The sequence below is a fragment of the Chlorocebus sabaeus genome, chromosome 26 (assembly GCF_047675955.1).
Source record: "Chlorocebus sabaeus isolate Y175 chromosome 26, mChlSab1.0.hap1, whole genome shotgun sequence".
Taxonomy (NCBI): domain Eukaryota; kingdom Metazoa; phylum Chordata; class Mammalia; order Primates; family Cercopithecidae; genus Chlorocebus; species Chlorocebus sabaeus.
Genome location: NC_132929.1, coordinates 5,386,775 through 5,410,213, shown reverse-complemented (window position 1 = coordinate 5,410,213; position 23,439 = coordinate 5,386,775). Strand labels below are relative to the sequence as shown.

At 38.0% G+C, this 23,439-nt stretch overlaps 1 pseudogene; it reads right to left on the bottom strand.

Annotated features, from left to right (window-relative positions):
• Nucleotides 1-20,575: 20,575 nt before the first annotated feature.
• On the bottom strand, nucleotides 20,576-23,107 carry LOC140710360 (ATP-binding cassette sub-family B member 10, mitochondrial pseudogene; annotated as a pseudogene).
• Between the last annotated feature and the right edge of the window lie 332 nt (nucleotides 23,108-23,439).

The window sequence follows — 23,439 nt, the reverse complement described above, 5'->3', positions numbered from 1 at the left end:
ATTACTTCTGATCTTGAAATTTTGAGAGAATAAGGAAAAGAATATCACAGATGGCAGAAATCTCAGTATTAAAATTTGTCAAGAAGATTTGGTGATATCAAAAAGAGAAGATTTTATAAAATTATCCTGAAATTATTTCAGCGTTGTTGATGATTTAAATTCATATTTGTTCATAGTATGTTACACAGATATTCTCCTCAAAACAAATTGGTAGTAACAAGTATTACATACAATTTGACAACCTTTATTTTTATTTTAACTTTTTAAATAAAGCACAGATTGCATTGCAGCTCTAGCATAACACTGAAGATACATAACTTACTATTAAGGTTGCAATATTTTATTGTAAAAAGTCAATTTATATCAAGAACGTATTTTATAATTTTTGCTTTGTAGATAAGAGTAATGGAGATATTAAACCAGTGCATATGACTTGCAAAGCTGTTTCCTCTTTGGTATAGATATTTCACACAAGAACACATCTGCTCTGTACCTGATGATCAATGACCTTTTGTTTTTTTTTTCTCTTTTAGACAAATACATCAGTTAAAAATGCAATTCAGTTTAGAAAAAAAACTGTTTTCATGTATAGTGCTCAATCTTAAGACATAGTAGCATATCAAAAGCTAATAATCAGATTTTAATAATTAAATTCCATCTTAATAGAAATTTGTATTTAAAATGCTTTAGGGGAAAAAGAGTAAGAGAGACTACGTTTTAAAATATGTCAAGTAGCACCTATACCAGCTTGCCTTTGGAAATTACACTACTATGAAGATAGTTACATGAAATATCTCTACTAAGTATGCCATAATATTTTGTCATATATTCACTTTTCTAAATCTCTGAAAAGCCTAAAAGCAACTTCTGGAAGCTCAAAAATTATAATAAAATGTGATTTCTGCTGAATTATACACAAAAGGCTGACATTATGGCCAGGCAGTCAAACCAGACTGACATGACAAGGGAGCTATAAATAAACAACAGTCTCTCAAAGTATTTAGAATAGGCCACATTGATTTCATCATAATGCAGAAATTTCTAGAACAATATCTTCATTTCAGCTTTTGTTTCTCAGAAGCTCAAATTAAAAATATATGCTTTATTCACAATCAAGGTTTTATTAGGAATATAAAGTATAGATATTGACAACATAAATCCAAAATAATTTATGTAAGACACTAATATTTTTGTTCCATCTCCCAATTGATGAAGCATATATCAAGTATATATCAGTATACTTTTCTATGACAGATTAAAAATAAGGCAAAGTGACACTGTACCTTTTCTCAATACAGTATTTTAATTTTAAAATTGTTATGAGTACTTCATATAGTTAGTTCAATGAATCAAATAATGACTTATGATTTTGAAAAAGAAATTCCAGCCACACGCTTTGTTCCTCACTTTCCACTTAACATCTTTAATACTTCCCCTTTCCTCAGAGCCTAAGGTAGGGTTATTATAATTTTTAAATTAAGTCAGTGGTCAAAGTTTACATTTTCATAACTATGTAAATACTGCTCACTGCTGAGCCGTATAGTCTATCACTTTTCTTTCTTCTGCAAATTTGTGTTTTGCTATTTCTTATTTTGAACTTTTTACAATTTACATCATTCTTGTGAGATATATAATCATTATTTTTTCTAAATATTTAAAAAAACTTCCAAATCTATCAATATCATCAAAATGATCATTAAATACAAAGCTAAACTTTGTTACTTTCCCTGGTTACCTCTCTGGGAGGTAACATCATCCTGAGACCCTGGTTGGTTATTTTTCAGTGATGAGTTCCCAAGTTCCTTCTCTTCTTTTAGTTCTCTCTCTCTCTCTCTCTCTCTGTATATACATAGTCTCTAGTCAGTTCCCAAGAAATGATAATTTTTAAAAAATTTGATGCTTTTTATCTTTAACATGTCTTTATCTTATTCCATCTTTAGTAGATAAATGGGTATAGATTTCTAATTTAAGATCATTTTCTTCAGGGTTTTTGAAGTTATTTCTCTACTGAGTGGACATATGAAAATCCCTGGAAACCAAATCCTCACATACTTTCCTTTTGGGATATGTTTAGTATTTCTTATAACTGTTTTTTCTTAGTTTTATTAAAAATCTTAGGACTATTAAGTGTGTAAAGGACCTTTTGAATGTATCCTCAAAGATCTACATTTTTATAAATGTTCATGTGAATTTACCTTATACTCCCATTGCATTTGTGGAATTTCAAAATATTACAATAGTTTTATTTTTCTAATTATATATATATAATTATATATATATATATAAAGTGTATCTATATCTATATCTATATATACACTTTTTTTTTTTTAATGGAGGCTCGCTCTGTCACCCAGGCTGGAATGCAGTGGCGCGATCTCGGCTCACTGCAATCTCCACCTCCCAAGTTCATGCCATTCTCCTGCCTCAGCCTCCCGAGTAGCTGAGACCACAGGCGCCCACCACCATGCCTGGCTAATTTTTTTTTTTTTTCTATTTTTTAGTAGAGACTGGGTTTCACCATGTTAGCCAGGATGGTGTCCATCTCCTGATCTCGTGATCCACCCACCTAGGCCTCCCAAAGTGCTGGGATTATAGGCATGAGCCACTGCACCCAGCCATATTTTTGTTTTATGTAAGTATTGGTTTCATTCAACTCTTTTGGAGAAATCTCTGAGTATACAGTTGACCCATGAACAACACGGGTCTGCTTATACGCAGATTTGTTTTCAACAAAGGTTATACCGAGTGTGCTGGCCTCTCCTTCTTCCCCTTCCATCTTCTCCACCTCTTACTCCTCTGCCACCCCTAACACAGCAAGACCAATCCGTCCTCTTCCTCCTCGTCCTCAGCCTACTCAACATGAAGACAAAAAGGAAGATCTTTATGATGATCCACTTTATGAAAAGTAAATACAGTTTTCTCTTCCTTATGACTTTTAAATAATATATTCTTTTCTCTAGCTTAGTTTATTGGAAGAATACTGTATATAATACATATGACAAAATGTGTTAATCAGCTTTATAATATTGGTAAGGCTTCTCAACAGTAGGCTATCAGTATTTAAGCTCTGGGGAAGCCAAAAGCTATACCTTATTTATTACATATTGAACCACTGTATCAAAACATCACATGCCCCTCGTAAGTACATATAATTATCAGCCATAAGTATTAAAAATTTAAAAAATTAAGTTATACATGAATTATTGACTATGTTGGGGTTGGGGGCACCAATATAATTCAAGGGTGAACTAGATTACCTCTAGTGTTTGTTTTCGTGTTTGCTTTTGGAATTTTCTTCTACTTTACTGGTTATTACCAGCTTTCTTTTTTCTGTCTCTTTTGATACCTATCTTTCACATGATAGCTTTCCTCAGATTTCTGGTGATCTTTGGCTCTGTTTATATTTAAGAAAGGAGACCGTAATAGATAATGACATACCCTTTCTGAGACAAGAACTTGTAGATTGACAGCTTTACTTACGGGGCCACATTCCCTTCTGGGGATTACCATGTCACTTTCTGGAGAACTGTTCTTTGGTGCCCTCTAGATTATCTGGGGAATATTCACCTAATCCTATGGCCACGTTGGGTGACTGTTCTTTTGTTTGTATTTTGTTTTGTTTTTTTGAGTCGGAGTCTTGCTCTGTCACCCAGGCTGGAGTAAAGTGGCGCTATCTCGGCTCACTGCAAGCTCCACCTCCCAGGTTCATGCCATTCTCCTGCCACTGCCTCCTGAGTAGCTGGGACTACAGGCACCTGCCACCACGGCCGGCTAATTTTTTTTTTTTTTTTTTTTGGTATTTTTAGTAGAGACGGGGTTTCGCCGTGTTAGCCAGGATGGTCTCGATCTCCTGACCTCATGATCTGCCTGCCTCAGCCTCCCAAAGTGCTGGGATTACAGGTGTGAGCCACCTGACCTGGCCGTTTGTGTTTTTTAATGACTGGCTGCAGGTCAATGGTTAGCAAGGCAAAGAAAGGGGCCTGGACAGCAATGTTCAATCTATAGACATTAAATCACTCTACCAAGTGGTACCTTTACTTACACCCTCCATTTTGGTATTTCCATGTCCAGAGACTTTACTGTTCAATGTTTTCCCATAGACACAAGATTCCTCCTCTGTTTCAGAAAGGGGCAGAAGGAAGACAAGGAAAGTATTTGATTACTCAAGGCTGAGGAGGAAACCTGGATTTAATGACTCCATGTACTGACTTTGAACAGTTTCTATTGCTTGCGGGTTTCTAAGGCAACTGGTCCCAGTTCAGAGACTTCCTGGGGCCTTCTAGTTGAGCATACAGGTTACTTCTATTAAAGTTCTCCTTGTTGCGGCCGGGTGTCGTGGCTCAGGTCTGTAATCCCAGCACTTTGGGAGGCCAAAGTGGGCAGATCACAAGGTCAGGAGATGGAGACTATCCTGGCTAACACGGTGAAATCCTGTCTCTACTAAAAATACAGAAAAAAAAAAAAATTAGCTGGGCGTGGTGGCGGGCACCTGTAGTCCCAGCTACTCAGGAGGCTGAGGCAGGAGAATGGTGTGAACCCGGGAGGTGGAGCTTGCAGTGAGGTGAGATCGCGCCACCGCACTCCAGGCTGGGTGACAGAGTGAGACTCCGTCTTAAAAAATAAATGTTGCAGCCAGGAGCAGTGGCTCACGCCTGTAATCTCAGCACTTTGGGAGACTGAGGTGGGTAGATCACCTGAGGTCAAGAGTTCGAGATCAGCCTGGCCAGCATAGTGAAACCCCATCTCTACTAAAAATACAAAACAATCAGCTGGGCATGGTGGCCGGTGCCTGTAATCCCAGCTACTGGAGAGGCTTGGGCAGGAGATTCACTTGAACTCGGGAGGCAGAGGTGGCAGTGAACCGAGATCATGCCACCGCACTCCAGCCTGGCCAAGAAGAGTGAAATTCCTCCTCCTCAAAAAAAAAAAAAAAAAAAAAAAAAAAAGTTCTGCTTGTTGCTCAGTCGCTACTCTGAGTGTCTCATCTGCTCTGTTCCCATTGTCTTTTGCAGTTTATTTCTTGGTCGACTATGTGCCATTTTTGTGTGTGGTTTTTTTTTCATTTATTTATTTATTTATTTATTGACGGAGTCTCGCTCTGTCCCCCAGGCTCGAGTGCAGTGGCGCGATCTCGGCTGGGACTACAGGTGCCCGCCACCGTGCCGGCTAATTTTTGTTTGTTTGTTTTTTGGTATTTTTAGTAGAGACGGGGTTTCACCGTGTTAGCTAGGATGGTCTCGATCTTCTGACCTCGTGATATGCCCACCTCGGCCTCCCGAAGTGCTGGGATTACACTCGTGAGCCACCGCGCCCGACCAGAAACTAGACGCCCAAAGTGCTGGGATTACAGGCGTGAGTCCCTGTGCCCCGCCTTTTGTGTGGTTTTCAGGAGTTAAAAGAAGAGAAACTATGTCTGACTAGTCTGCCATAATTACTCAAAAGTTGTAATATTAAAATTGTAGATGTATAACTAATTGAGCAAATTATAGAGAAGAATCTGAAAATTTTAACATGGAGAAAGGATATATATCCAGACACACAATTGTTCTTCTCTTATATAGTCCCTCGAAAATTGTGTCAAAGTTTAAATAAAAATGAACCGGAATGTATTAGTGTGTTTTCACACTGCTATAAACTACCTGAGACTTGCTAATTGATAAAGAAAAGAGGTTTAATTGACTCAGTTCTGCATGGCTGGGGAGGCCTCCGGAAACTTCTAATCATGGTGGAAGGCAAAGGGGAAGCAAGGCACGTCTTACACTGTGGCAGGGGAGAGAGTGAGGAAGGGGGGAAGTGCCACCTTCTTAAGCCATCAGATCTTGTGAGAATTCACTCATTTTCCCACCAACAGCAAAGGGGAAATCCACCCCCATGTTCTGTTTTGCTCATTTATTTGAGCAAATGAGAATCCCAAGAACATGGCTGTTTTTTTTTTTTGGCTCATTTCTGTTTTGCTCATTTATTTCTTCTTACGTTCTTGGAATGAGAATTCACGCATAAGTTTCACGCAAAACGCTTCTTAGAGGTAAGGCCAGGCTGAAAACGAAATACCCTTTACAAAACGTTTTGTTGACTTAAGAAGGTTTTATTGTTGTTGTTGTTTGTTTTTTGTTCCTTAAAATTTTGATCTAGTATGAACTGCAAATGTGCTATTATCCAAGCTGGCTTTTGTTAAATATAAAAAAGCTAGTTTCTGGTCAGGTGCGGTGGTTCATGACTGTAATCCCAGCACTTTGGGAGGCCGAGGTGGGCATATCATGAGGTCAGGAGATGGAGACCGTCCTGGCTAACAGGGTGAAACCCTGTGTCTACAAAAAATAAAAAAAAAAAAAAAAAAAAAAAAAATAGCTGGCGTGGTGGCGGCGCCTGTAGTCCAGCTACTCGGGAGGCTGAGGCAGGAGAATGGCGTGAACCCAGGAGGCGGAGCTTGTAGTGAGCCGAGATCGTGCCACTGCACTCCAGCCTGCGCGACAGAGCAAGACTCTGTCTCAAAAAAAAAAAAAAACTAGTTTCTTAGAAACTTATCCTTTTTCCCCAATTTGTACCACTACCCAGAGTCATAATTATACTAAATGAAGCATCCAAAGTTTATGAAAAAAAAATCAGTAAGGTTTCTTTTCCTTTTTTTTTTTTTTTTTTTTTTTGAGAGGGAGTCTTGTTTGTATTTTTAGTAGAGACGGGGTTTCACTGTGTTAGCCAGGATGGTCTCGATCTCCTGATCTCCTGATCTACCCGCCTTGGCCTCCCAAAGTGTTGGTTGGGATTAGAGGTGTGAGCCACTGCGCCCAGCAGGTTTCATCTTTTTATATCATATGCTGATCACTTGAAACATCTTTCTATGATAAGAAATCTAACCCAACTGTACAACTAGTTTTGTTGCAAACAAATGGTAAGTAAAGCAAACTATAACAAATAGTATACAAAAGCAAAATTATTTCCCTAAATAGCTAGTTATAAATCGTGCTGCTGATACAAGACCCCTGAAGCTGTTTTAAGGATGAAGTTCTACTGTCCCTAATAAAAAAGCACAACTGTGAAAGAATAGTTGAACCCTGATGTTAACTCAAATTTATTTTATCTCCAGAATAGGGTGGGAATATTTTTGGCTAAAATTACTAGGGTGTAGCTAAATGATTATCGTTTCCATGTGTTAAACACCAGAAGAAGAAGCTTTTCAAGCTTACTAAGTCCAACTTTCATAAAACAGAATTGCTTCGAGGTCGGGTATAAACTCATTTGTGCCGTTAATCTTCATCATAAAATAAAACTGTCATTTTTCTTTTTAGCTTCAGCAACAGGTTCTAATTGTCACATTTCCTGTAAAATAAATCTCTTATGAACAAAGTAAAATATGAATGAAATAAAATTATATTCAGGATTATAGTCCTCATAAAAGTCTATAAATACCCCATAAAATATTTTTCAATAAGTTTAAAATAACTTCATTTTGTGTAAAGTATGAAAATATGTTCTGCAGCCCATTATCTGGTACATACTGATATTTGCAAAATTATTATGATTTATTTGTTGAATGAATACATGCTATTTTGCCATAAAATGCTAAATATGATATATTTGAGAAATGGTTTTAAACTATTAATTAGCAATGCTATTAATATTTGAAATTCTTGAAGTCCTATGATAATAATTGGGAAACACTTAAAATAAAATATTCTTAAATCAGGGAATATTCTCCAACTGGAATCAAATCATGAAAGAAAACAAGGGAGGATTGAGGAAAAAAATACAAACACACACCCCACAGAAAAACAAAGGTGGACACAAGAAGACATTCCTGACAAACTTTAAGGATGGAAAAATAAATAAATAAACAAATAAATACATAAAACAGTGAAAGAAGTAGAAGAAATTGGCCGGGCACGGTGGCTCACACCTGTAATCTCAGCACTTTGGGAGGCCACAGCGGGTGGATCACGAGGTCAGGAGATCCAGACCATCCTGGTTAACATGGTGAAACCCTGTCTCTACTAAAAATACACACACACACACAAAAAAAAAATTAGTCGGGCATGTTGGTGGGCACCTGTAGTCCCAGCTTCTCACGTGGGGGACAGAGTGAGACTCCATCTCAAAAAAAAAAAAAAGAAATAGAAGGAATTGTTTTGTGTCTGTGTGAACTGGCTTCATTTCTTAGTTTTCCTCTAACATTCTTGATACTTTTGAATTATCATTTTCGTCTTTGACCATCTGTTGTCTCTGCTTCAGTGTTTTTTCTTAATTTACTGTAATTAAACTTCTCTAATTTCTATTGTCTCAGTTTATGGGCATCTCTGTATTTAATCAACAATTTCAAATGCATCAAATAAGTAGTCCAATCACTCAACTGTAAAAAAATTTTAAGGTATTTTTATAACCAGTTATTTAGTGTTATTTTTGCCTCCCATCTTCCCATTCTAACCTGGTGGATTCAGTGATGACAACAGTCCTGTCTTGTGCTCTGAGGGCTTTTATCACCTTGTGACACAGTGGCACATGATGCCTGGAGATTATGGAATTGATCAGAGATGCCACAGGAAGATAATTACTTTGCTGCAAAGGAAGTGCTGCTACACTGCACAGGTTAGTCTTGGGAAAACAGAAAGAGATAAGAAGGTTCCCACCAGCTAAAGGTCAAGAATCCAACTCATTCGCACTCAACACTCAAATATCATGCAATGCATAAAAACGTCTCGGCTTAACCGCTGCTACAGTTAGATTATAACTGGATAATACTGACAGTGAAAGTCTATTCTATTGTCCAAGATTATAACTTAAATGCATACTGTCATTGTTTCTCTAGGAAGTTTAAGGAGCTAAGTCTTATTGTCAAGAATATAATTGTCCTTGAGTGGTGCCAAGAAATGCAGAGGGAGCCTGAGAGCTGGATTCTAGTGATTTTTTTTTTTTTTTTTTTTTTTTCAGATGGAGTCTCACTCTGTCACACAGGCTGGAGTGCAGTGGTGTGATCTCGGCTCACTGCAAGCTCCACCTCCTGGGTTCACGCCATTCTCCTGCCTCAGCCTCCCCAGTAGCTGGGACTGCAGGCGCTCGCCACCACACCCAGCTAATTTTTTGTATTTTTAGTAGAGACGGGGTTTCATCGTGTTAGCCAGGATGGTCTCCATCTCCTGACCTCATGATCCGCCTGTCTCAGTCTCCCAAAGTGCTGGGATTACAGGCTTGAGCCACTGCGCCCGGCCTCTAGTGATTTTTTACAATGAACAAAAGTTGCATTGTACATAGTGGAAAAAAATAGGAAAGATGTATGTATAATGCTGGCATGCACCCTGCCCAAGATGAATGAGGAGAAAAGGTTGGATTCTGGGGTATCATTTGTGGACATAACTTTAGGGCTTAAATAGCCTCCAGATCCCCACCAAATGCCTAAGCCAGTGAGAGCAAAGTTGAAGTCACGGGAGCTTAGGGAGAGGAAGTGGCCACGTGGGAGAGGGCGTTGGGTAAAAATAGGATCCTGTCTTGATAAATTGATTTTCACCCCTACAATTCCTAAGTCTACGTTGTTATTTATAGTAATGCCTCTTAGCATCAACACCATACACTGCACATAAGACAAAGCGATAAAAAGCTGCATCAAAGTAAAGCACATTTTCAGAAAAAGCTGTCTGATTGGCCAAAATAATGGAAAAGTTCTAAGAAATTAGATAGATTTCTAAGAAATTGGATAGCATTCCACCTTTGGGTTATTTCTCAAATATATATGGAGCCAAGCAGTATGGAGCGAAGTTTATTAACTAGCAAGTCCTCTAAAACAGACATCAGGGACTTCAAGCTTTCGCCGTGAATGGAGTGACCACCCGTCTCCTGTTTGAACAGAAGGCCGCGTGTTTTCCATCCAGACAGGGTGAACCACAAAGGCCCTGAACTGAGCTACGTCCCTCCCCAAACAGAGGAAATGCGAGTGTTTCTCTCTGGGGAAATACACAACCTCCACCCCTCACAAAAAAGGCTTATGAACAGTGACATTAAAGATTCTGCAACAGAAATGTCAACATATGAACAATCAAAACCTCATGTAAACATATAAACAGAGATTTTGATCAGATTTTACTGTCTCTCTCTCTTTTTTTTTTTTTTTTTTTGAGACGGAGTCTCGCTCTGTCGCCCAGGCTGGAGTGCAGTGGCACCATCTCGGCTCACTGCAAGCTCCGCCTCCCGGGTTCACGCCCTTCTCCTGCCTCAGCCTCCTGAGTAGCTGGGACTACAGGCGCCGCCACCATGTCCAGCTAATTTTTTTTTTTTTTTTTTTTTTTTTTGGTATTTTTAGTAAAGACAGGGTTTCACCGTGTTAGCCAGGATGGTCTCGATCTCCTGACCGCGTGATCCACCCACCTCGGCCTCCCAAAGTGCTAAGATTACAGGAATGAGCCACCGTGCCCAGCCTTTACTATAAGTTTTCTAGAAACAAACTCTCCCATTCTTTGCTGATTGTCTAGAAACACCTTTATTTTCCTTTCACCTTGGAGAGATGTTTTAATATCACATGAGCTTTCAGATTAGGTGTTATTTTCTTTCACACTTTGAAGATGTTAAACCATTGCATTCTGATTTCAATTTTGTTTTACTATTGAGAAGTTGATTAGTTTCATTACTGCTTTTTTTTTTTCTTTGTGAAAGGAGAGGCTTATTTCTGGCTGCTTCTATTATTTTCTCTTTGATTTTGATTTCACCAGCTTTACCGAGATTCACCATTGATGTGGTTGTCTTTGTATTTATTCTGCCTGAGAGTCATCGAGATTTTCTTTCTGTCGTTTGATGTTTTTTTTTTCTAATAAGTTTTAGGAAATTCTAGTCAAATGACTGGATGGTAAAGGAGTGGCATAATCAATTGCTAGAGATTATTTTGGTTTTAAAGTAAATGAAAAGTGTGAAAATATTAGTAAATTATTAAAGTAAAAATTAAAATATCTGGGTTCCACATCCAGTTTGTCATCAAGTAGTTATATGGGGGTGAATATTTAAGCTTTTTGTATTACCTTGCTTGATTTCTAAAATCAAACATTGATTGCATGATTGTTAGTCTTTCTGCCAGTTCTAATGTTTTATAATTTTTTTCTTGTAAATTAATAATGAAGGGGTATAAGTTCTCTTGAAAAGTTGGCATCATACTAACTTTAAAAAATATGCTTCAGGAAATGCTATCATAAGAGATAATGGAATTCATTTGTCTATTTTTGTCTCAGCATTTTTTCAGTAGAAAGAATTTGTGATAATTTAGTTTATATCATTATTAAAGATGGGGAAAGGATTATACTAACTCAAGTGACCTTCAGGTTCTCAGACCCTAAGAACCCAATACAGTACAATGTTTTGTGCTTGACTTTTTAAAATATTGCACCACATTTTCAATAAATAAGCAGTGAAACTGCCTGTGGCCCCGGAGAAAGATTACCATCTCTTATTAGAAAATCTTAGGTTCTTAATGACCATATTCTCGAGTGTGCTAGTGTGCAACCATTTGTCTGTTCTAGTTACAACATTTGGTCTAAAAGCACTGCATCAAAACGATAACGCTTCACATACTTCTGAATTATAACCCTAGTCTATAGTAATTGCCTATTTGTTTCCCACTCACTTGATTAGCTGTCCTTTAGCATTTTTCTCCTGTTGACTGCCTCACTAATCTGTCTGAATCTATAAACCCTAATCAAAATACCAAGCACTTTGAATGTTAAAAAAATACACAACATGGCCTGTTTCGCATGCTAAATCTATCTCCACTGGAAGCATTAGGTATGTGATCCAGATACATTATTCCAGAACTGAAAGTAAAGAGATTATACTGGCCTCTGGAAATGACCAACCACCAAGCTAAAGTTACAGTATTTCCAAACCATCATTCTTAAAATGAAGAAATCATAAATCACTTTTACATTCTTTAGTTCATCTAGAATCATGTGACTTCATGTTTGAGATTGACTTCTGACATAATCTAGTCCAAAATCTTTATCGTATAAATGAAGACCTAAGTGTGTAACTGACTTTCCCTAGACAGCACAATTAGTTGGTGATAGCACCAAGGATTAAAATTTAAGTAGTCTGATTACTAGTGTAATAATCTTGCTACTTCACAATGTTGCCAAAGTAACTTCCGTGAAGTAAATATCAGTTTCTCCTATTACTGTATTTTATTGACATCAAAGACTCCATCAGTTGTCAGATGTATTATTACTTCATGTACACTAAAGAACATTCCTGGCGAGGTTTGACGTGATGTCTTAATAATAATTCTACATAATTTAGTCATTTAAGATTCATGTGTTCTTGAATTTCTTTTGTCTCTTTCAAGACATCTAGCAATCTCTCCCCGCATTAGTTGCATTGTACCTGGATCAGTAACCTAGCATAGCTTCATCTGCTTGTGGGAATCCTGCTATCTTCGGTCTTCTAAAACACTTGGGTTTTGTTCCAAAAGAAAAAAAACAGAATGGAGTTCATTCTTTAGATGCTAAATATTTGTTTCAAAAATATCAAATGCATGCATCACCTCTGTGTTCTAGTAACTTTCTGCAAAGACAACATTTTTTTTTGTTTTCATGCTGAACCATAGTGTAACCTATTTTGAAGATATCTTCTACGACAGTTGAGCCCAGCACTTGTAGTATTAACCATGCACACCATCAACTGAAGTGACAATGTGCCGTGGCTGCTACTTGGCCAACAGCAATGTATCAAATACTAGATTTAACCAGGTGTCCGAGTTGTGACTTAGAACTGATGAAATAAGGCCAGGCGCGGTGGCTCAAGCCTGTAATCCCAGCACTTTGGGAGGCCGAGACGGGCGGATCACGAGGTCAGGAGATCAAGACCACCCTGGCTAACACGGTGAAACCCCGTCTCTACTAAAAAATACAAAAAACTAGCCGGGCGCGGTGGCGGCGCCTGTAGTCCCAGCTACTCGGGAGGCTGAGGCAGGAGAATGGCGGGAACCCGGGAGGCGGAGCTTGCATTGAGCTGAGATCCGGCCACTGCACTGCAGCCTGGGCGACAGAGCGAGACTCCGTCTCAAAAAAAAAAAAAAAAAAAAAGAACTGATGAAATACCATTTCAACCGTCTCATCCATCATTTTATGTAGTTAAAGTTACATCGTTGTCCATAACATGAATATCTTCTTCTCTTCAAGAGTAAAAGGCATAAATAATGGCATCTCAAACTTTTGAAGAATAAAGATCGTGAATAACCCCCTAAAGAAGGTCAGTTTTTTTTTTTTTTTTTTTTTTTTTTTTTTGAGACGGAGTCTCACTCTGTCGCCCAGGCTGGAGTGCAGTGACGCGATCTCTACAAGCTCTGCCTCCCGGGTTCACGCCATTCTCCTGCCTCAGCCTCCTGAATAGCTGCGACTACAGGTGCCCGCCACCACTCCCGGCTAATTTTTTTTGTATTTTTAGTAGACACGGGGTTTCACTGTGTTAACCAGGATGGTCTCGATCTCCTGACCTCATGATCCGCCGGCCTCGGCCTCCCAAAGTGCTGGGATTGCAGGCCTGAGCCACCGTGTCCAGCCCAAGGTCAGTTCTTTACCCTTGGCATTCACTAAAGTCCAGAGATGATGACGTTCAGTATGTACTTAATGATAGGCAAGATGAAAGACTAGAAAGAGAGAGAACGCGTAACCTCCCGTGTGTGTGTCTGTGTGTCGCTCTCCCTAAACTCTTCCCATTTATTCCAGGAAAAGTGTCCTGAATTCTTCAACTTACATACACTTCTCATACTCCAACCCTGAGGTCAGAACAGGAGCGAGCATCTTTTCCCGTGAAGCCAACTCCACAGTTTCACAGTTAATTGATTTAATGATGCCACCTGACCAGGGCTTGTCCAATCATTGTACCTAATTCTTTAGCTACAATGACTGGTCTAGCTTTGAGCATATGACCTAATCCAATCCAATTTGAAACTCCCCCAGGGTTTTACAAAATGAAGCTAAAAGCTGGAATTTTTTTCCTTTCTCCTTAGATAGGTATGAGGATATAAGCACTGATAATGTCTGAAATCATGCTTTTAACCTTGCCAAAAAACAGTCTGAGATAATTTGTTCAGAACATAACAGAAAATGAGAGGTAGAATCTCAACTGTTCTAATTTTCTCTTCCCTCTGATTGAGGCATTCTGTAGTTTATGTGAGCCAAATAACTCCCTGTGTTGCTTAAGTACATTCAAGTTGAATGTCTTGCATTTACCACCAAAAGTGCTCTGGCTAATACAGTTATTGAAAAAAAAATGTGCTTATCAAATGTTTATGATTAAGGGTAATATAGCGATAATTACTTTGTGTGACAGCAAATGACAATCACATCAAGTAAGAGCACAATAGGATTCACAGATGTGAATAAAACACTCATTGAGGTTGATTCTTTTTCCTCTTAATTTTATTCTGTTTTCTTTCTCATCTGCAAATAATGGATCCTAATATATAGTCCACAGTGAAGGTATTAACCAAGCGTGTTTTAGGAGGAAGAGCCTATGGCACGCATCACATACCTTCTGAACATTGTCATGTCCTGAGCATCGCTCTGGAGTCAGAGATACGCATTATTTGCATCCCAAATACACAGGATGGACTCTGCAAATTCAGGCAAGGTGCTTAAACTCTCTGATCATCAGCTTTTGTTTTGTTTTATTTGTAAAATGAGGATAATAATCAGTACTTCAAAGGTTGTTATGACAGTAAATTGCCATAAAGAAGTCATGGTACTTAAATGCACTCCATAAACTATAATAATTTCCGTTATTCTTCCTCCTTTCTTTCCTTTCATTCATATAACAAAGATGTATTAAGTTACTGTTGAGTTTCTGCTATTGACCAGTCACTGAGTTCTCCATGGTACTAAACACCGGAGATTCAAAAAGAATGTTATTTCTCTTCCTCTTAAAATGTATATAGTTGGATAAGAGGTAATAAATAAGTAAAAATATAATAGTACATAACTACGTGTGCAATAAAAAGCTGTGTAGATTATAATGGGAACAGAGAAAGGAGTGGTTAATCTTCCTGGCCAATAAAAGCCTCTTGAAAGAGAATGTAGGGTATATGTAATTTAATTACGGAAGTATCAGAAAGGATGCAGGATTTCTGGGGCAGAGTTGAATGAGCGTAGCCACTTAGATCCTGCCTAAAGAGTGGCAACAGTTCCTTAGAACACCAATAGCAGTGGATATAACTTTCGGATTAATTTGTTTACAATGATAGTAAAATGGTATAAAGTTTACATTTCAGAATTTAAATATAATCATTCTTAAGAGGTATTTTATCATTTTAATCAAATCTGGAGTTAGTTAATTCTCTCTTATCTATTATCCAATACAGATTTCTCTGTTATCTATTATCCAATATAGGAAGCTGCTCTGGGGATTCTTCTTTACTGTTAGTTACATGTACACAATAAAGTGAATACTGTTATTGTTTCGCAGTACTGGAGATATTGAGTTCAGAATTTGCACTGTTTTGTGATATAAATGCAAATATGCTAGTTGATTCCATTTTGAGTTATGAACCAGTAAACTGTTCTTGTTTTTATTAGAAAAAGAAAATATTTTATTTCAGTGTAGAATTTTGTAGGCAGAAATTTAGTTAATAATATTCTTGAAACTTCTACCTCTACATAATATGCAATATGTTTTTCTTTTTTATTTTCATTTATTTGAGACAGAGTGTCACTCTGTTGTCCAGGCTGGAGTGCAGTGGCGCCATCTCAGCTCACTGCAACCTCCACCTCCCAGGTTCAAGCGATTCTCCTGCCTCAGTCTCCAGAGTAGCTGGGATTACTGGCGCCCACCAACATGCCTACCTAATTTTTGTATTTTTAGTAGAGATGGCGTTTCACCATGTTGGCCAGGTTGGTCTCGAACTCCTGACCTTGTGATCCTCCCGTCTCAGTCTCTCAAAGTGCTGGGATTACAGGCATGAGCCACCGCACCTGGCTGACTATTGGTGAAATTTTAATGGGGGCTTGAGAATTAGATGCAAGAATATGTTAATAATTTTCTGGTTTTGTTTGTTGTATTGTGCATGTATTGCATGTGTGTGGGGGGGAGGCACACATATTACTGTAATAGATTTGTAATATATAGAATTATATATCTGTATATACACATATAGACACACAATTGTGTTTGTAGAAAATATATATGAAAGGAGAGTTTTTCAACTTTGGCACTATCGCTTTTCACATTGGGCCATTTAATTCTTTGTTGTGGGCATTTCCTGTGAATTGTAGGATGTTTAGCGACTTGCTTTGCCTTTAATAACTAAATGACGGTAGCACCCTCCTCACACCATTCCCCAGACTAACAACTAAAAATATCTTGAGATATTATCAGATGTTTCGTGGAGGGCAAAACTCTCCCTGGTTGAGAATCACTCTACTACAGTATTTGGAGATGACAGAGCATCGGGTTCATTTCTATATGTTGTTCAAATATCTTTCAAAGCTGAATGTAAAATTAAGACATTTTCAGAAAAATTAAATGGGCTAATTTGTCACCAGCAAATCCATACTACAAAACATGCTAACGGTAGTTTTTTGGCCTGAAGGGAAATAACATCAAATCTAAACTCCAAATTAGAAGAAATTAAAAGCATAGAAATGATAAGTGTATGAGTAACAGGAAATACTTTATCTGTCAATTTCATTGAAGGGAAACTGAGTATTTAAGTTGAAAAAGATATCACTTTATTGTGGGGTTTATGATGTGCACAGAAAAATTTATACTAAAAAAATCACAAAAGGCAGAGGGGGATAAAGGAAATGTTATGGTCATCAGTTTTTGTTGTTGTTGTTGTTTTTAATAGACTTTTTTTTTAGGGCAGTTGTAAGTTCACAGCAAAATTGAAAGAAACCTACAAAGATTTCTCAGACATCATTGTGTTCACACATGCACAGCCTGACCCTTTGTGGTCATTCTCCTGTGGAGTGTCACATTAGTTACTGCCGATGAACCTGCATTGGCATATCCTTATCACCTAGGTCCATAGTTTACACTAGGGTTCACTTTTGCTGTCATACGTTCTATGAGTTTGGGTAAATGCATATACCAGTATCGTATCATGCAGAATACTTTTCTGCCCTAAAAGTCCTCGGTGCCAATGAATAGGATAGGTGGAGCACAGATCACGTTTTAGTAAAATGTTGCCTTGTTTTGATTTGACAAAGTAGCCATCGCTATCCATCACTGGAGAGAACGTAAACATAGAAAAAGGATTTTTCACGTTGTATATGAAGTTGTTTTTTACATTATATATGAAGTTGTAAAAAATTACCTGTAAGTAAAATGTAGATTAGTTAAGCATAAGTTGATGATGATTATCATACAATTAACTCAATACAAAAGCAATGCAACTAACTCATCTATGCAATTTAAAATGAATACTTAAAATGCAATTAAGCAAAAATAAGAGAAGAGAAACAAACAGATTGTACAGTTTTTAAAACTGGCAACACCTTTCATTTAACATATTGATGAACTAAATCATCCAAGTAAAGGCAGAGATCGTCATATTAGACATCTAATGTTGTCTACCAGAAACATACATTAAACATAAAGACACAGATAGGTGAAAAGTCAACCTATAGGAAAAGATAAACCATATACACAGCAAGTATAAGGAAGCTTGTGCGGCTGTATTAGCAAAATGCAATGTAGACTGGAAAAGAGGGTGCATTATAAGAGAAAATGGGGGCATTTCATAATTATGAAATAACCAATTCATCAGAGGACAATAATATTCCAAAAGGGACATCCACTTAATAATAAAGCCTCATAATTCATGAAGGAAAGTAAGCAGAACTGAAGGGAGAAATGGATAAATGACAATAATAATTAAAGATGTTAACATCCCTCTGTTCATCACTGATAGAACAGTGAGACAAACCAATCATATGGCTATAGAATATTTCAACTTCATTATAAATCACCTTGATCTTATTGACATTTATAAAAACTACACTTAAAATGCTGAATATACATTGTTTTCTTATGTATTGAAAGCATCGCCAACATAGGCCAAATGCTGAATCAAAGAGTAAGTTTAAATGAATTTATGTTTTAGATTTTATAGAATATATTCTCTGATCACAATAAAATTTAATTTGAAATCAATGACGAGATACACAGGAAATCCCCAAATAGTTGTAAATAACATGAAAAACTAACTAACTCATAGTTCACAAAAGAAATCAAAAGATAATTTAGAAAAAATATAATCAAGGAAAACAGTATATTGAATAAACATCTGCACCTAGATGTTTATTTCAGCAGTATTCATAATAGCCAAGATATGGAATCAACCTAAGAGTCCAACAACAGATGAATGGTTAAAGAAAATGTGGTATATCGGGCGGGCACGGTGGCTCACACCTGCAATCCCAGCACTCTGGAAGGCCAAGGTGGGCAGATCACTGGAGGTCGGGAGTTCAAGACTAGCCTGGCCAACATGGCAAAACTCCATTTCTACTAAAAATATAAACATTAGCTGGGCATGGTGGCACATCCCCAGCTACTTGGGAGTCTGAGGTGGAAGAATCACTTGAATCCGGGAGGCAGAGGTTACAGTGAACCAAGATCATGCCATTGCACTCCAGACCAAGACTCCATCTCAAAGCAAGAAAGAAAGAAAGGAAGAAAAGAAAAGAAAAGAAAAGTTATACATACATACATACACAATGAAGTACTATTCGGCCATAAAAGAGAAGGAAATCTTGTCCTTCACAGCAACATGCATGGAAATGGAGGATATAATGTAAGTGAAATGAGTCAAGAAAAGAAAGGTAAACATTACAGCTTCTCACTCATTATGGAAGCTAAAATATTTTGATCTTATAGAAGTTAAAAGTAAAACAGAGGATGCTAGAGGCTGGGAAGTGTAAGAGGAAGGAAGGGATAGGAAGAGATTTGTTAAAATATTCAAAATTAAAGCTAGATAGGAATAATAAGTTCTAATGCTCTATACCACTATGGTGTGACAATAGTAACAATAATATATAGTTTCGAATAGTTAGCAAAGGATATTGAATGTTCCCAAAACAAAGAAATGATGTTTGCAATGATGGATATGCTAATTACTATCATCTCATCAGGGTAATTAAATATATACACTGTGTGTATTGAAACATCACTATGTACACATAAATATGCACAATTATGATGTGTCAATTAAAAATAAAATTATAACACACCTACATATTTGTGGTGCAGAGTTAAATTGAGAGAGTAATTTATTACTTTAACTTCTTATATTGGAAAAATACGTAGGTTTAAAAGTCAATTAAAAAAAACAAATTGAAGCATAATTTGAAAAAAATAAAATAATAGGGGTAATGAAAGAAATGAAATTGGAAGTAAATAGTAAATTCACAAAGTGAAACAAATGTTACTTTGAAAAGATCAATAAAGTTGTTACATACTAGTAAGACCAAGAAAAAAGGACTGATGAAAGAAGAAATATCCTCTGTATTTAAATCATCATTATTATGAACAATTCCATACTCACGAATTTGGCAGTTTAAAGTTCTTAAAAGAGACAAATTAGCAAAGCTTATTTAAGAATAAATTGATAATGTGATTTTTTTCTGTATCTATGTGTATCCTTATATTCTAGGTTTTCTAATTTATTGGCCTATGGTTGCTCATAGTAGCCTTTAATGATCCTTAGAATTTCAACAAAGAAATTAAGAAGAAATTGAAAAATGTATTGAAGCCAATGAAAATGGCAACGCAGCATACCAAAACCTATGGGATACAGCAAAAAGCAGTAGTAAGAGAGAAATTTATACTTACAATTTCCAAGATCAAAAAAAGTGAAAAACCTCAAATAAACAACCTGATGATACATCTTTTTTTAAGTTCACTATAAATTTTAATCTATGATATAAATATTACCTAAAGATATAATTGAACATCATGTATCAGAAAATAAAACATAACAATCCAATGCAATTTTGTAAATACCTCCATGACACAAGGATTATTTTCCTCAGATTCAACCTTGTAATTGTGTTTTATTTGTTTTCTGAAAATCACACTTTATAAAGAACACAAGTAGAGCTTGTTAAAATGATTGTCACAGATGTTCTGTTTACTATTTCAGAAAACACCACATTCATTCATTCCTATAAATTTTATTCACTAATTATGAAGAATAAAATAAAATATTCCATGCTTGTCATGAAACAGCGGTTTCTTCTTCTAGTCTAATCAGGGAACTAATAAATGCTTAGTTCATGGCAAAACTTCCATTTGATTTCCATTGACTTAATTACTTCTTAGGGTCTAGCCTCATCAATGGAGAAAAAGCACTTTTTTCTTCAGGCAACAGCACATTAACAGCACTGAATAAAAAATAAGGCAAATTCAATGGTTGTCAGCATTGCTTTAGTAATTTCGAGACTATAAATAAAACTATAACCATAAACAAAAAAGTTTACTAATATCTTCTTTTCAGGAGAGTGATACATTCTGAAGGTTTCTTCTTATTCTATTGAATAGCAAGGACTTCCAAACTTAAATGTCTTCAGGCTGAAAATTAGTTATGTTCCTCAGATTTTAGCCTTATTAATGAAATTCCAAAAGTATTATAGATTCAATTTGTCTTGAAATTATAAACTTCTAACAGATATTTTTCAAAATACATGCCTTCAAACAACTTAAATGAGAAAATAATTCATTCTTAATAATACCTGACAGTTCGTCCCTTGCTTCCCAGATGTCAAACGTGAATTCAAAAAATAGGTCTTCCTGTTCACAAAATAGGTTTTCCTGTTCAAGAAATAAAGTTTCTGCCCTTTTAAAAACTTGTTAGGATTTCATGTGCCAAAATGTTGAAAACTGCACATATTCAAACGTAGTTCCCATAGGAACACATACTCCTCACCTCTCACACCTTTGAAGACACAGGCGACAGGCAATATAAATGTTCCCTTCTTTCCAGCTGATGTTAAATGGTTCAGTTTGCTTCATGGGATTATCGGATACAGGGTTAAATTTTCATTTTCCATTACTCTATCTAGTAAAATTGAACTTAAATTAGGTAGAATACTATCAGAAGAATTACACAGTGATTGGTAAACTGCCCTAAATAATCAGGCTTTTTATTTATAATTCCCTTTTTAATGTTGTCATTTGACAATTGCTTCAATCTTCAGGCCAAAGAAAATGAGGTGCCAGGCTATATTAATTAAAATATTCCACAATAAAAGAAAATGCAAACCCTGAAAATAACTTCGGTGCTATAGACATTTAAAAAGTTACAATTGTTAAAACTCTGAATAAAAAGATCTTGAGAACAGGTACATTTCAAAACAATATTTTACACACTGGAAAAAAGTATTTTTCAAATAACATGATATATGGTTTACATATTTCAGTCTCTTAGTGTTTTTTTTTTTTTTTTTTCCTGCAACACTGTTTTGCATTAAAGTCTCTCATATGGTTTACTAGATGGGTTCCTGACTCACTGTCCCAGTCTTGGATCTCAGCCACACTGGGTTTAGCTGACAGATGTCATGACCATCAAGACTGATAGTTCCAGAAGCAGGGTCCTACAACCTCAGCAGGAGCGAAAGCACTGTTGATTTGCCAGAACCACTTGGGCCAACCAGTGCCGTGACAGATCCTGACGGAATGGAAAGGCTGAAATCCAGAAATACGGGCACCTCTGGGCGAGCCGGATAGGCAAAATGCACGTTCTTAAACTCCAAAGCACCCTGGAAGCTTTTCTCATTGAAGGTGAGCCCTTTGTTAAAAGGCAGCTTGGGCTTTCTCTCCAGGAGCTCCCAGAGGCGCCCTCCGGCACCCAGTCCTTTCAATCAGCTCTGAGTAGAAAGAGCTCAGACTTTCGATGCTTGCTTATTCCACCCCAGAAAGCATACATTAACCCAGAAAGCGTACATTAGAAAGGAAGAGGGTCCACCCACGGTCATGTGGGCACTGCCCATCAGCAGCCCTCCTTTGTACAGGACAGAAAGTACAATCAGGTTTCCGCAGAGCCTAGTTGCTCCAAAGAAGCCAGCCAGAGTAATGCCTCTTTCCTTGCTAACTGCATCACATGGTCCACTTTGCTGGCATGTATCTCTTATTTCAGTCGTTTCTTTCCCAAAACCTCAAACAGTTCTTACACTGCCAATACATTCCTCAGCTAGCTGAGTGGCTTGTGCCAGGGAATCCTGGGTGACTTTGGTCAGTTTCCGTAGCTATCGTCCATAAATTACAGCCATGATTGACACTGGAGGCACCGCTCCAAACAAAGGTGGGCAGATTACGTGAGACAAAAACCATCATACTGATGCCTACAGAAGCCTGGGCCCCGGCCCTGAGCCCATCTGAGAGGTTTTCAGTCACTGAGCGCCCCACGAGCGCAGTGTCTCCTGAGAGGCGGTTAATCAATTCTCCTGTGCGAGTCTTGTCAAAGAAAGCAACCCTGCCTCCGAAGGGAGAAGAATGAAGTTCTCAGCCTGGAGTTTGCAAGCGGTAGACACGAATGGCATTGGCGGCAGCACCACACAGAAACACGCCACTGAGCCCAAGGCAGAGGCGGGTCAGGTTGTCGCTGCAGTCCACAGTGGGGCTGGTAGAGATGACATCGATGACCTGAGCCGGGAAGAAGGGGGAAGACATGGAGCTAACACGACATCCTGAGAAATCCAACCGCAGCTGCCAGCTTCGGGCGCTCAGGTTACACCAGCTCCAGGAGCTTCGTGGCCTCAGACTCAGGCCGCCGCGTCTCGTCCCCGGGAGGCGCCTCCAGCCGGTGCCCCAAGTCCTCTTTTCCCGCCCAGGCAGCGGCGGTGGGACCTGGGAACCCCGCGCGGGGGCGCCAAGGAGCGCCCGGCCCGGCTCCAGAGCCCTGCACCTGCAGCTGCCCGCCCGAGCCCACAGCCCCAGGAGCCGCGCCGCCCCGCGAGCCGCCCTACCCCGCCCCAACAGCAGCTCCTCCAGCGGCGCGCGGCTCCAACCCCCGGAGCAGCGCCGTCCCCGCGCCCTATAGCGGCTCCGGCCTCAGGCCAGTGAACTGCCACAGGGACCCGGGGCGCGGTGGCCCAGCCCATGCGCAGGATAACGGCAGGAGCCGCCTGGGCTCGGCGGGACCGTGGGGCCGTCACATCTTAAAGAACTAGAAAAGCAAGAATAAACCAGACCCAAAATAAGTATACAAGAAAGGAAAGAGTAAAGGTAAGAGCAGAAATTAATGAAATTGAAATGAAAAAAAAAATCAACAAAATGTAAACTTCATTTTTTAAAAAAGATAAACCAAACCACTAACCTTTAGCCCCCCACCCACACACACACAGAAAAAGAAAAAAAAAAAAAAACTAAATAAAATCAGAGATGAAAAAGGGGACATTATCATTGATTCTGTAGAAATTTTTTTTTTTTTTTTTTTTTTTTTTGAGACGGAGTCTCGCTGTATCGCCCAGGCTGGAGTGCAGT